Raw genomic sequence first — 11,525 nt, 5'->3', positions numbered from 1 at the left:
TCTTATACTGCTGGTGGGAATGTAAATTGGTCCAGCCACTGTAGAAAACAATTTGGAGATTTCTCAAAAATCTAGAAATAGAACTACCATATGATCCAGTAATCCCAGTCCTTGGTATCTACCCAAAAGACAGAAGAATACTTAATTGGAAAAATGCTTGCACATCAATGTTTATTGTGGCACTATTCACAATTGCTAGTCATGGAACCAACCCAAATGCCGACGAACAGATGAATGGCTAGAAAAACTGTGGCACGTATACTCTTTGGAATACTATTCAGCCATAAAAAATAAACAAACAAAAACCGAAAAAAAAAAAAAAACCTGGCTTTTGACAGAAAGTGGGAGAATATGGAAGATTTACTACTAAGTGAAGCAAGGCAGGCTATGAAGGAGAGACATTGTATGTCCCCACTTAATATATACCGAGTGTCTGCACTTTATGACTGAAACTGATTGACTAAAGAATATAGAAACACAGTATATGGATGTAAACACCAGATATAGTGTGTGTGAAAGAGTAGGGTCTGAGGAAGGACATTTAGAAGAAAAATAGTGAGGTATGGTGTAATCTGTTGAAGTTATTTTGATCAACTGAACTGGGGAGAACTGTTCACATATTGAAATGTTCACTTCATAAACTAAACAATGTCATTAAATGTATATAAAAATTAATTTTAAAAAGAAAAAAAAAGAAAAATAGTGAGGCAAGGCATTAATGAGACAAAGAAATATGGTATTATCTGTTTAAGGTATTTTCTAGTTTTATCAACTGTACTAGGGAGAAATGTTCACCTGTTGAAATATTCATTTTGCAAGCTAAATAATGTGATTGAATGTATAAAAGAAAATGAAAGTTAAAAAATGTAAAAAAGTAAATAAATACAAAGAAAAAACTCTAAAAATATAAAAAACCCTCATTTACATATAAAACCTATTTTAATTGATTTAAAAATTTAGATAGAAATATTAAGTGTGACTTTAAAGCACAGGCATTAGACATTATTCTCTTTCCTATACAATCTCTTCATATTTATAAACATCCTTAATTAATTTTGCTAGTTACTCTTTATTTTCTTCCAATCAAAATTATTTGACAATTTTGACTAAATATACCCACTTCAGATTCAAAGACTGTTTGAAGCATTTAGCCAAGTGGAAACATCACATGGTTTTAGATTTGAAAAAAAAAGTTCCCTGGGCCAGCTCCATGTGCTGGTGGTTAAGGCAACTGGATCCTACATGGCTGATCACACACTTCAAATCCCAGACTCCGCAGCTTGAGAAACATACTGAGTATATTTGAATAAATGCCCAAGATCCTGAAAGGAAGAAGAGTTGGAGGAGAAGGGATTGCTGTGTGACTGTTCTTCTTGGAGGGTGCTTTCTCATCTTCCTCTCTTTATGGTGAAAAAAAAACCAGAGAATAGTTCCTTCTCAATATTTTAAATTTTTTTGCATTTTGCAATTGAAGTTTGTCAATTTTTATTTTTGTTTATATATTTTTTGTAGGTTTTAGTCATAGGGTGTATGCACTTGCCAGAGAGGTGACAGAGAGACACCAATAAGGAAAGTGAGAAATCAGTACCCAGTGGCATTGATCAAACCACAATCTATTTTCCTTCATCCTCCTTTCAGGATTTTAGGCACACACACAAGTGCTCAGTGTGATTTTCTTTTCTTTTTTTTTGGAGAGGTTTTTGCTATAGGGCGCGTGCGCTCACCAGACAGACAGAGAGAGACAGAGAGACAGAAAGTGAGAAATCAGTACCCAGTGGCATTGATCAAACCACAATCTATTTTCCTTCATCCTCCTTTCAGGATTTTAGGCACACACACAAGTGCTCAGTGTGATTTTCTAGTGGTTGGGTCCAGGCCTTGAACCACGGTTGACTGTGTAGGAGTCCAGTGCCTTAAGTATCACAGCACCTCTTGGCCCCAGTTGTCAATTTTTAAATCTGTATTTACTGTGATTTTATTTCTGGGCTGGAGAATAAAACTAACTTTATATTGGATCTGAACTAGCTCAAAATATTTCAACAGAATTTCAAATGTTAGCACACAAGAGAAATGGATTTCAAAGGTGCACACTGTATTAAATCTGCTTCATTGTTAGGTGGAATGTTTTATTTGCATGTGTTCACGCAAACACTTCCTTGGTCATGAAGGAAATGGTATAAGAACAATAGCAGCTGCTTGCTACCAGTTTGGTGATCTCTATTTTTTTTAATAAAAAGGCAATTGTAAGAAAGTTATTACAGGGACTAGCAGATGACATAACGGTTATGTTGCCGGACTCCCATGTAGTCAACTATGGTTCAAATCCCAAACCCAGTGGCTTAAAACATACCTGGCACATGTGCGTGCATGCCCAAAATCCCAAGAAGAGAATGGAGGCTAAGGGACTGTGGCATGACCATTCACCCCTTGGGGGTGATTTCTTACCTTCTGTCTCCCTGTCCCTCTCTGTCTCTCCACCCTATAGCAAAATCCTCTCTTAAAAAAATGAACAATCCGTATTCCTTCTGGAGAAAGAAATGTAATTCACTGTAAAGTTATATGTGTTTCAATGTAATATAAACAAGATTATGATAATAATAAATAAGTTAAAATTTGAAAAAACAAGCAAACAAACAAAAATTCACAACAATTGCCTGTGAGGATGTGGATCCATGAGTGCTTTCATCCATAGATGGTGGATATTAAAAAAAAAAAAATAGTATAGTTACTTCAGAAGGCAGTTTGGCAGTTTCTTACAAAATTAAATATACTGTAAGTATATTCTTGGTGTTCAGCAGAGCATCCGAAGCATTCTCATGGAAATTTCTCCTGTGGGTATTCTTGGTTACAAAGTTACTGTAGCCAAGTATAAAAGTCAAGATTCTAATACATTATTTATAATATTTTATACTTTAGGATCACTGACAATGTGATAATCCTATTTTTAAAAGTAAAGGCTGGTAGATTTTTAATAGCATATATGTCAGATTTAGACTCATAAATATTGAAGTATGAAAAATGCATCAAGTATAGGTTTTGCATATTAAAATCAGTTGACATTAAAATTTTAAAATTAGGGCCAGTCTCATGGTCTGGTAGTTAAGAGAGTTAGATCCCACATGGCTGACCATGAGGTTTGTAACCTGGACCTGGTAGCCTATGTGAATGCATGTTTCAAATCCTTAAAGGATAGAGGAGAGGGGATTGCAAAAGACAGGCTCCATTGGGGGTTGCATTCTCCCACTCTTCTCTCTCTCTTTATCTCTCTCTGGCAAGTGCATGTACCTTCTGGCAAATAAAACAATATCTAAAAAAGTTTCAAAAAAGTTGTCAGGGCTAGCCCCATGGTCTAGTGGTTAAGATAGCTGGTTCTCACATGGTTAATGGTGTGGTTTGAATACCAGCCCTGAGGGCCTGAAAAACACTCAGAATGCATTTACATGCATGCCTCAAGTTCTGAAAGGCTGGTGAAATGGAAAAGAGTCTGTGGTGTGACCACACCCCACTGGGAATGATTTCTCCTCTTTTACTCATCCATCTCTGTTTTTCTCGAGAGCACACACACCCTCTGGCAATTAAAAAAAAAAAAAAAAAAAAGAGTTTGGAAATGGTAGAGATAATTAACAATGACTCCAGGAGTGTAGGTAAACTTCGAGGAGATTCATTTTGACTTCTGAAGATGATGAAAATGGCTACTATTACTAAGAACCATGCTTAGAGATTTGACAGGAATATGCAAAGGGGAGATCTTTCTTCTCAAGGGATGACACTACAGGGATAGTACGTTTCATGAGCTCATGTTTCAGAGATCTGTGTGAAAAATGTAGATGCATCCAAAAGCATTAAGATGACCTATAATTACCTCACTAACTGTATATTACATTCAAGTACCCCACTTCTGCTACCACCATTATAATAACCATGAGGATCATTCCCACAAGAGGTGTTTATTTGCTGTTTTTGATTGGTGTGAGTTAAATTCCTCAGATCTGCTGAGCTTCAAAATGATTGAAGGATTTGAGACATGCATCCACATAAGCTGCCAAAATGACCCACTGAACCACCCAATTTGCCTTTATTCTCTCACCATTTTTTTTAGTAAACTCTCTTCTTCCCCTTCAATTTAATTAAGAAACCCAGGTTTTATTATAATGTATTACATCTGAATGGCCTTTGACATTCTATAAAATGGAGATAATAATTCCTCTCCCCCAAAGTCACATTCAAAAATAATAAAGTATGGAAAGATAAATAGATCAATGAAAGAAGTTCAAAAGAAAGACCAAAAATATCTAACGGTGATTAGAAAAACTCGAGGAGGAAGTGAAGTCTGTGTTTATATCCTGACAGATGGGTTAAATGTTGATAAGCATAAAAATGAATGAGGAAATACTTTAGGTGAAGAAAGTGATTTGGACAAACTTGTGGTGATGGTAAGGTAGGAGATATGCTCAGGATAGTCGGTAGATTCATTTCATTAAAGTATCTTCATGGGAAAATTTGGGGGAAAGTTAGAAAATATTGGCTGAGATAAATCTACAAAGACAAATAATGTCTTGAATACTTAATGTCACCTGTAGGTAGAAACTATCTGGAGAAGCCATATTTAGGCCTATGTATGTAAAAGTGTTGCAATAAATTAGTAGAATTTGTGGTGGGATCTGGATTGTGAGAGTAGGTACAATCAAAGCCTTTACTTGCAAACTCTGAGATAGATTATGGAGCAATAGTTACTCTTGTTATCTCTCATTTGTAAATTGTCTTATTATTTTTCATAAAAAATTTATAGGTAGAGACTGGCATACTCATTTTACAGTTGAAAAAAATATAAGGATTGGTGAGACTGAGTTACTTGCCCGAAGTTATATAGCTTTTATTTAATCAGTTGGCATTTGAATATACATTTGTCTGATTCTTGCATACTTGAAGGTCGTAGAGAGCTCAGAGCAAGAGACTAATGTATATAAAATAGATTTTAGGAAGTAGTAGGCTGGCTGTAGAATGCTGGGCAAATTAGGAAGGCTAATGGGCTGGAATCTAAGAAGTGTAGTTAGGAGATTATTGCAGTATATTAAATGTGAGATGACAACATTCTAGTAGTCTGGTGACAGAATGTGAAATGGAATGTATACTGATTAAACTGGGCAAAATATGTGTGTACAGAAATAAAAGTGTAAAAGTACATGGAAAATACTCAAAATACAGGAATAAGATTTCACAGGTTTTCTTTCCTTCCTTTTAAAAAGTTGTTAAATTTGATATAACATTTTATATTTTTAACAACTGAGGTACAGTTGACTGAGTCAATAATGGTATGTGAGTGTCAGATAAGCTAATCCCTTCTCTGGAGCCAATAAACCCCCTAGCAATTAAAAAAAAAAAAAAAAAAAGAGTTGGGAAATGGTAGAGATAATTAACAATGACTCCAGGAGTGTAGGTAAACTTCGAGGAGATTCATTTTGACTTCTGAAGATGATGAAAATGGCTACTATTACTAAGAACCATGCTTAGAGATTTGACAGGAATATGCAAAGGGGAGATCTTTCTTCTCAAGGGATGACACTACAGGGATAGTACGTTTCATGAGCTCATGTTTCAGAGATCTGTGTGAAAAATGTAGATGCATCCAAAAGCATTAAGATGACCTATAATTACCTCACTAACTGTATATTACATTCAAGTACCCCACTTCTGCTACCACCATTATAATAACCATGAGGATCATTCCCACAAGAGGTGTTTATTTGCTGTTTTTGATTGGTGTGAGTTAAATTCCTCAGATCTGCTGAGCTTCAAAATGATTGAAGGATTTGAGACATGCATCCACATAAGCTGCCAAAATGACCCACTGAACCACCCAATTTGCCTTTATTCTCTCACCATTTTTTTTAGTAAACTCTCTTCTTCCCCTTCAATTTAATTAAGAAACCCAGGTTTTATTATAATGTATTACATCTGAATGGCCTTTGACATTCTATAAAATGGAGATAATAATTCCTCTATCCCAAAGTCACATTCAAAAATAATAAAGTATGGAAAGATAAATAGATCAATGAAAGAAGTTCAAAAGAAAGACCAAAAATATCTAACGGTGATTAGAAAAACTCGAGGAGGAAGTGAAGTCTGTGTTTATATCCTGACAGATGGGTTAAATGTTGATAAGCATAAAAATGAATGAGGAAATACTTTAGGTGAAGAAAGTGATTTGGACAAACTTGTGGTGATGGTAAGGTAGGAGATATGCTCAGGATAGTCGGTAGATTCATTTCATTAAAGTATCTTCATGGGAAAATTTGGGGGAAAGTTAGAAAATATTGGCTGAGATAAATCTACAAAGACAAATAATGTCTTGAATACTTAATGTCACCTGTAGGTAGAAACTATCTGGAGAAGCCATATTTAGGCCTATGTATGTAAAAGTGTTGCAATAAATTAGTAGAATTTGTGGTGGGATCTGGATTGTGAGAGTAGGTACAATCAAAGCCTTTACTTGCAAACTCTGAGATAGATTATGGAGCAATAGTTACTCTTGTTATCTCTCATTTGTAAATTGTCTTATTATTTTTCATAAAAAATTTATAGGTAGAGACTGGCATACTCATTTTACAGTTGAAAAAAATATAAGGATTGGTGAGACTGAGTTACTTGCCCGAAGTTATATAGCTTTTATTTAATCAGTTGGCATTTGAATATACATTTGTCTGATTCTTGCATACTTGAAGGTCGTAGAGAGCTCAGAGCAAGAGACTAATGTATATAAAATAGATTTTAGGAAGTAGTAGGCTGGCTGTAGAATGCTGGGCAAATTAGGAAGGCTAATGGGCTGGAATCTAAGAAGTGTAGTTAGGAGATTATTGCAGTATATTAAATGTGAGATGACAACATTCTAGTAGTCTGGTGACAGAATGTGAAATGGAATGTATACTGATTAAACTGGGCAAAATATGTGTGTACAGAAATAAAAGTGTAAAAGTACATGGAAAATACTCAAAATACAGGAATAAGATTTCACAGGTTTTCTTTCCTTCCTTTTAAAAAGTTGTTAAATTTGATATAACATTTTATATTTTTAACAACTGAGGTACAGTTGACTGAGTCAATAATGGTATGTGAGTGTCAGATAAGCTAATCCCAACTAAGTCTATGATAAATAGAAAGTGTTGACATCTAACAATGATTGGCCCAACTGCAGTGGTACGCACTGCTAAGGTGCTGTGCTCCCTAGGATAGGACCACTTAGGAGGACTAGATTTGATCCCTGATCCAATCTAAATGTCAGATGCAGTGGCATGTGCTTAAAATTCTAGTAATTTTATGATGCTGAGGCAAGGGAATCACAAGCTCAAGGATGAGCATCATATTTATTATATTGGTCGTTGGAAAAGTTATGATGCCCTTTTGCATAGAAAAACATACAAAAACATGTCATAACTGCTCTGATGACCCAATATTTTTTCATCTTCTATATAATAAATATTCTGAAGAAAAAAACAATACTTGTAGTGAATGTTAATTTTCAGTAAATGATTATGAAAATATTATAATTTAAAATGAACCCAATTTTAGATAACTTCTCTACTAAGGTTCCAAAACACCAGTCCAGGGACAACATTGAAGTCAGTATGAGGACTTATGAATAGAGATATTTAAAGATCCATCCCTAAGGCCTCTAATTTGAGTAAGTTTGGTGTAAAACCTAGTAATATGCATTTTCAAAAGTTCCTTGGGTGACTCTGATGCATAGTTGGATCTGAGAACTATTATTTTATTATTATTTTCTTGAGATTTTTGCTATAGGGCGTGTGCACTCACCAGAGAAACAGAAAGATAGAGACAGAAAGCAGGAAATTAACCCCTAAGGGGATGGCCACATCACAATCACTCCTCTTCCATTCTCCCCCTTGAATTTTAGGCACATACTCCCAATGTGAGTTTTAAGCCACTCCCAATGTGAGTTTTAAGCCACTGGGTCCAGGACTCAAACCATAGTAGGTAAATTGTCTTATTATTTTTCATAAAAAATTTATAGGTAGAGACTGGCATACTCATTTTACAGTTGAAAAAAATATAAGGATTGGTGAGACTGAGTTACTTGCCCGAAGTTATATAGCTTTTATTTAATCAGTTGGCATTTGAATATACATTTGTCTGATTCTTGCATACTTGAAGGTCGTAGAGAGCTCAGAGCAAGAGACTAATGTATATAAAATAGATTTTAGGAAGTAGTAGGCTGGCTGTAGAATGCTGGGCAAATTAGGAAGGCTAATGGGCTGGAATCTAAGAAGTGTAGTTAGGAGATTATTGCAGTATATTAAATGTGAGATGACAACATTCTAGTAGTCTGGTGACAGAATGTGAAATGGAATGTATACTGATTAAACTGGGCAAAATATGTGTGTACAGAAATAAAAGTGTAAAAGTACATGGAAAATACTCAAAATACAGGAATAAGATTTCACAGGTTTTCTTTCCTTCCTTTTAAAAAGTTGTTAAATTTGATATAACATTTTATATTTTTAACAACTGAGGTACAGTTGACTGAGTCAATAATGGTATGTGAGTGTCAGATAAGCTAATCCCAACTAAGTCTATGATAAATAGAAAGTGTTGACATCTAACAATGATTGGCCCAACTGCAGTGGTACGCACTGCTAAGGTGCTGTGCTCCCTAGGATAGGACCACTTAGGAGGACTAGATTTGATCCCTGATCCAATCTAAATGTCAGATGCAGTGGCATGTGCTTAAAATTCTAGTGATTTAATGATGCTGAGGCAAGGGAATCACAAGCTCAAGGATGAGCATCATATTTATTATATTGGTCGTTGGAAAAGTTATGATGCCCTTTTGCATAGAAAAACATACAAAAACATGTCATAACTGCTCTGATGACCCAATATTTTTTCATCTTCTATATAATAAATATTCTGAAGAAAAAAACAATACTTGTAGTGAATGTTAATTTTCAGTAAATGATTATGAAAATATTATAATTTAAAATGAACCCAATTTTAGATAACTTCTCTACTAAGGTTCCAAAACACCAGTCCAGGGACAACATTGAAGTCAGTATGAGGACTTATGAATAGAGATATTTAAAGATCCATCCCTAAGGCCTCTAATTTGAGTAAGTTTGGTGTAAAACCTAGTAATATGCATTTTCAAAAGTTCCTTGGGTGACTCTGATGCATAGTTGGATCTGAGAACTATTATTTTATTATTATTTTCTTGAGATTTTTGCTATAGGGCGTGTGCACTCACCAGAGAAACAGAAAGATAGAGACAGAAAGCAGGAAATTAACCCCTAAGGGGATGGCCACATCACAATCACTCCTCTTCCATTCTCCCCCTTGAATTTTAGGCACATACTCCCAATGTGAGTTTTAAGCCACTCCCAATGTGAGTTTTAAGCCACTGGGTCCAGGACTCAAACCATAGTAGACTATGTGGGAGTCCAGGAACGTAACCATTACACGATTTGTTGGTCCCAAGAACTATTATTTTAAAGGAGTGAATCTATTTTAAAGTGTGCTTATGGTTCTTCATATAATCAGTTGGTTAATTATGCATAATCATTCAGTATTCCTTGATAATGAGCATATTCTAAGTCTTAAATAGCTGTTTTATTTCAAATACTTAATCCTGGACAAATATGAAGTAATATTTTCAAGTAATGATAGTGCTCCAAAATCATTAATAAGTCACAACACTCTCTTTTTTTCTTAATGGTTAATGATGCTAAACATCTTTTTGTATGCTTATTTTTAAAATTATTATTATTTATACTTTGAATCACTATACATCATGTAGACTATAAAGAGACTTTATTAAGCATGATATACACCTCTAGCCCAATTGAGAATACTATACACATCATCATCAACAGGTAATAAACCATATCTGTGTCCCACAAATGTCTTACCTCTTTATTTTTTGCCCCCAATTTTCTTTCTACACTCTTCTCCTCTCATGCTCTCCTTCCACTTTGACTCTAGTGTCCATAACAATTTTCAATGCTTTTATGTCCTCCAGTCTTTAAGTCTTTACCATAAAGTGTGGAGAGTTGGTATATGTTAAGTGGTATATGTTTCTCTTTCATAGCCTGGCTTGCTTCACTCAGCAACAAATCTTCCACATTCATCCACTGTCTTTCAAATGCCAGGGCCTTGTTATTTTTATGCCTGAATAGTGTTCCATAGAGTGTATGTGCCAAACTTTTTCAATCCATTCATCTATTTGTGGACATTTCAGTTGGTTCCATGTCTTAGCAATCATGAATAATGCCATGATAAACAAGAATGGTGAAGATTAAAAAAAAAAAAATGGTAAGTGCTGGAGGGGTTGCGGTGAAAGGGGAAATCTTCTACATTGTTGGTGGGAATGTAAATTGGTCCAGCCACTGTGAAGAACAATATGGAGGTTCCTCAAAGACCTTCAAATAGAACTACCATATGATCCAGCAATTGAACAATATTCTAGTAGTTTGAATAATCCCATTTTGAAAGATTAATTACATACTTCGGGATTCTGAATTCCTTAAAATATTTTAATGAGAGAGAACAGACTTGCGAGGTTAGGAAATCCAGAATTGAAAATTTTCAAGTGTTGTTTTCCCCTATGGATATGTAAATTTTTACTTGTCCTAAATAAATGTGTACTCTTTTCTCATAATTTCTGAATTATGAGAGAATTTTAAAAAAGTAGGTACTCTTAAATAAAATGTTAAATGCTACTTTTCAGAAATTTTTAACAGCCATATAAACATATCAACCATAAATTCTGATTGAAAATCCTGATGTAAAGATTGTACTTTACTGGGAACCAGCAGTTAGCATAATGGCTATGTTGCTGGACTCCCACGTAGTCGACCGTGGTTCGCATCCCGGACCCGGTGGCTTAGAACTCACGCCAGGTGCGTGTGCGTGCGTGCCCAAGATCCCGAGAGGAGAATGGAGGAGAAGGGATTGCGGCGTGACCATCCCCCCGGGGGGTGATTTCTCGCTTTTTGTCTCTATGTCTCTCTCTGTCTGGCAAGCGCACGTGCCCTATAGCGAAAACCTCTCCAAAAAAAAATAAGATTGTACCTTACATACAACATAAGAGCTCAAGTGTATACTTCTAGTGTATCTCATAGAGGAAATTAGTTAAGGGAAGGGACCACTGGATTCTATAAATTAAATATATTTTAAGGGTCTACAAAATTGTGAACATAAGACATATGAATAGATACATGTTATATTATATCGTGGTTGATTATATGTCTGCCTTTTCCACAAGATCATAGGTTCATTGAGGGTAGAGATTGTTTTTCTTATGGCCATGATGCCTAGTACCATAAAATAAAGATTTATAGCATACAAATTTTTAGGTATATTTGTAATAGATGATTGACATTAAAAGACCATACACAATATTTATAGCAGAATATTGAGACTCAGCGTAGCTCTCTGGAGAAAACATTTTTTCTGCTGGTCAAAGGCAGGGACAAAATGGAATCCAGAAATAAAAGCAGCACAAACAGCTTTTT

Source organism: Tupaia chinensis, unplaced genomic scaffold (genome assembly GCF_000334495.1).
Source record: "Tupaia chinensis unplaced genomic scaffold, TupChi_1.0 Scaffold144426_1, whole genome shotgun sequence".
NCBI lineage: Eukaryota > Metazoa > Chordata > Mammalia > Scandentia > Tupaiidae > Tupaia > Tupaia belangeri.
Note: the sequence above shows the minus strand (reverse complement) of the source record.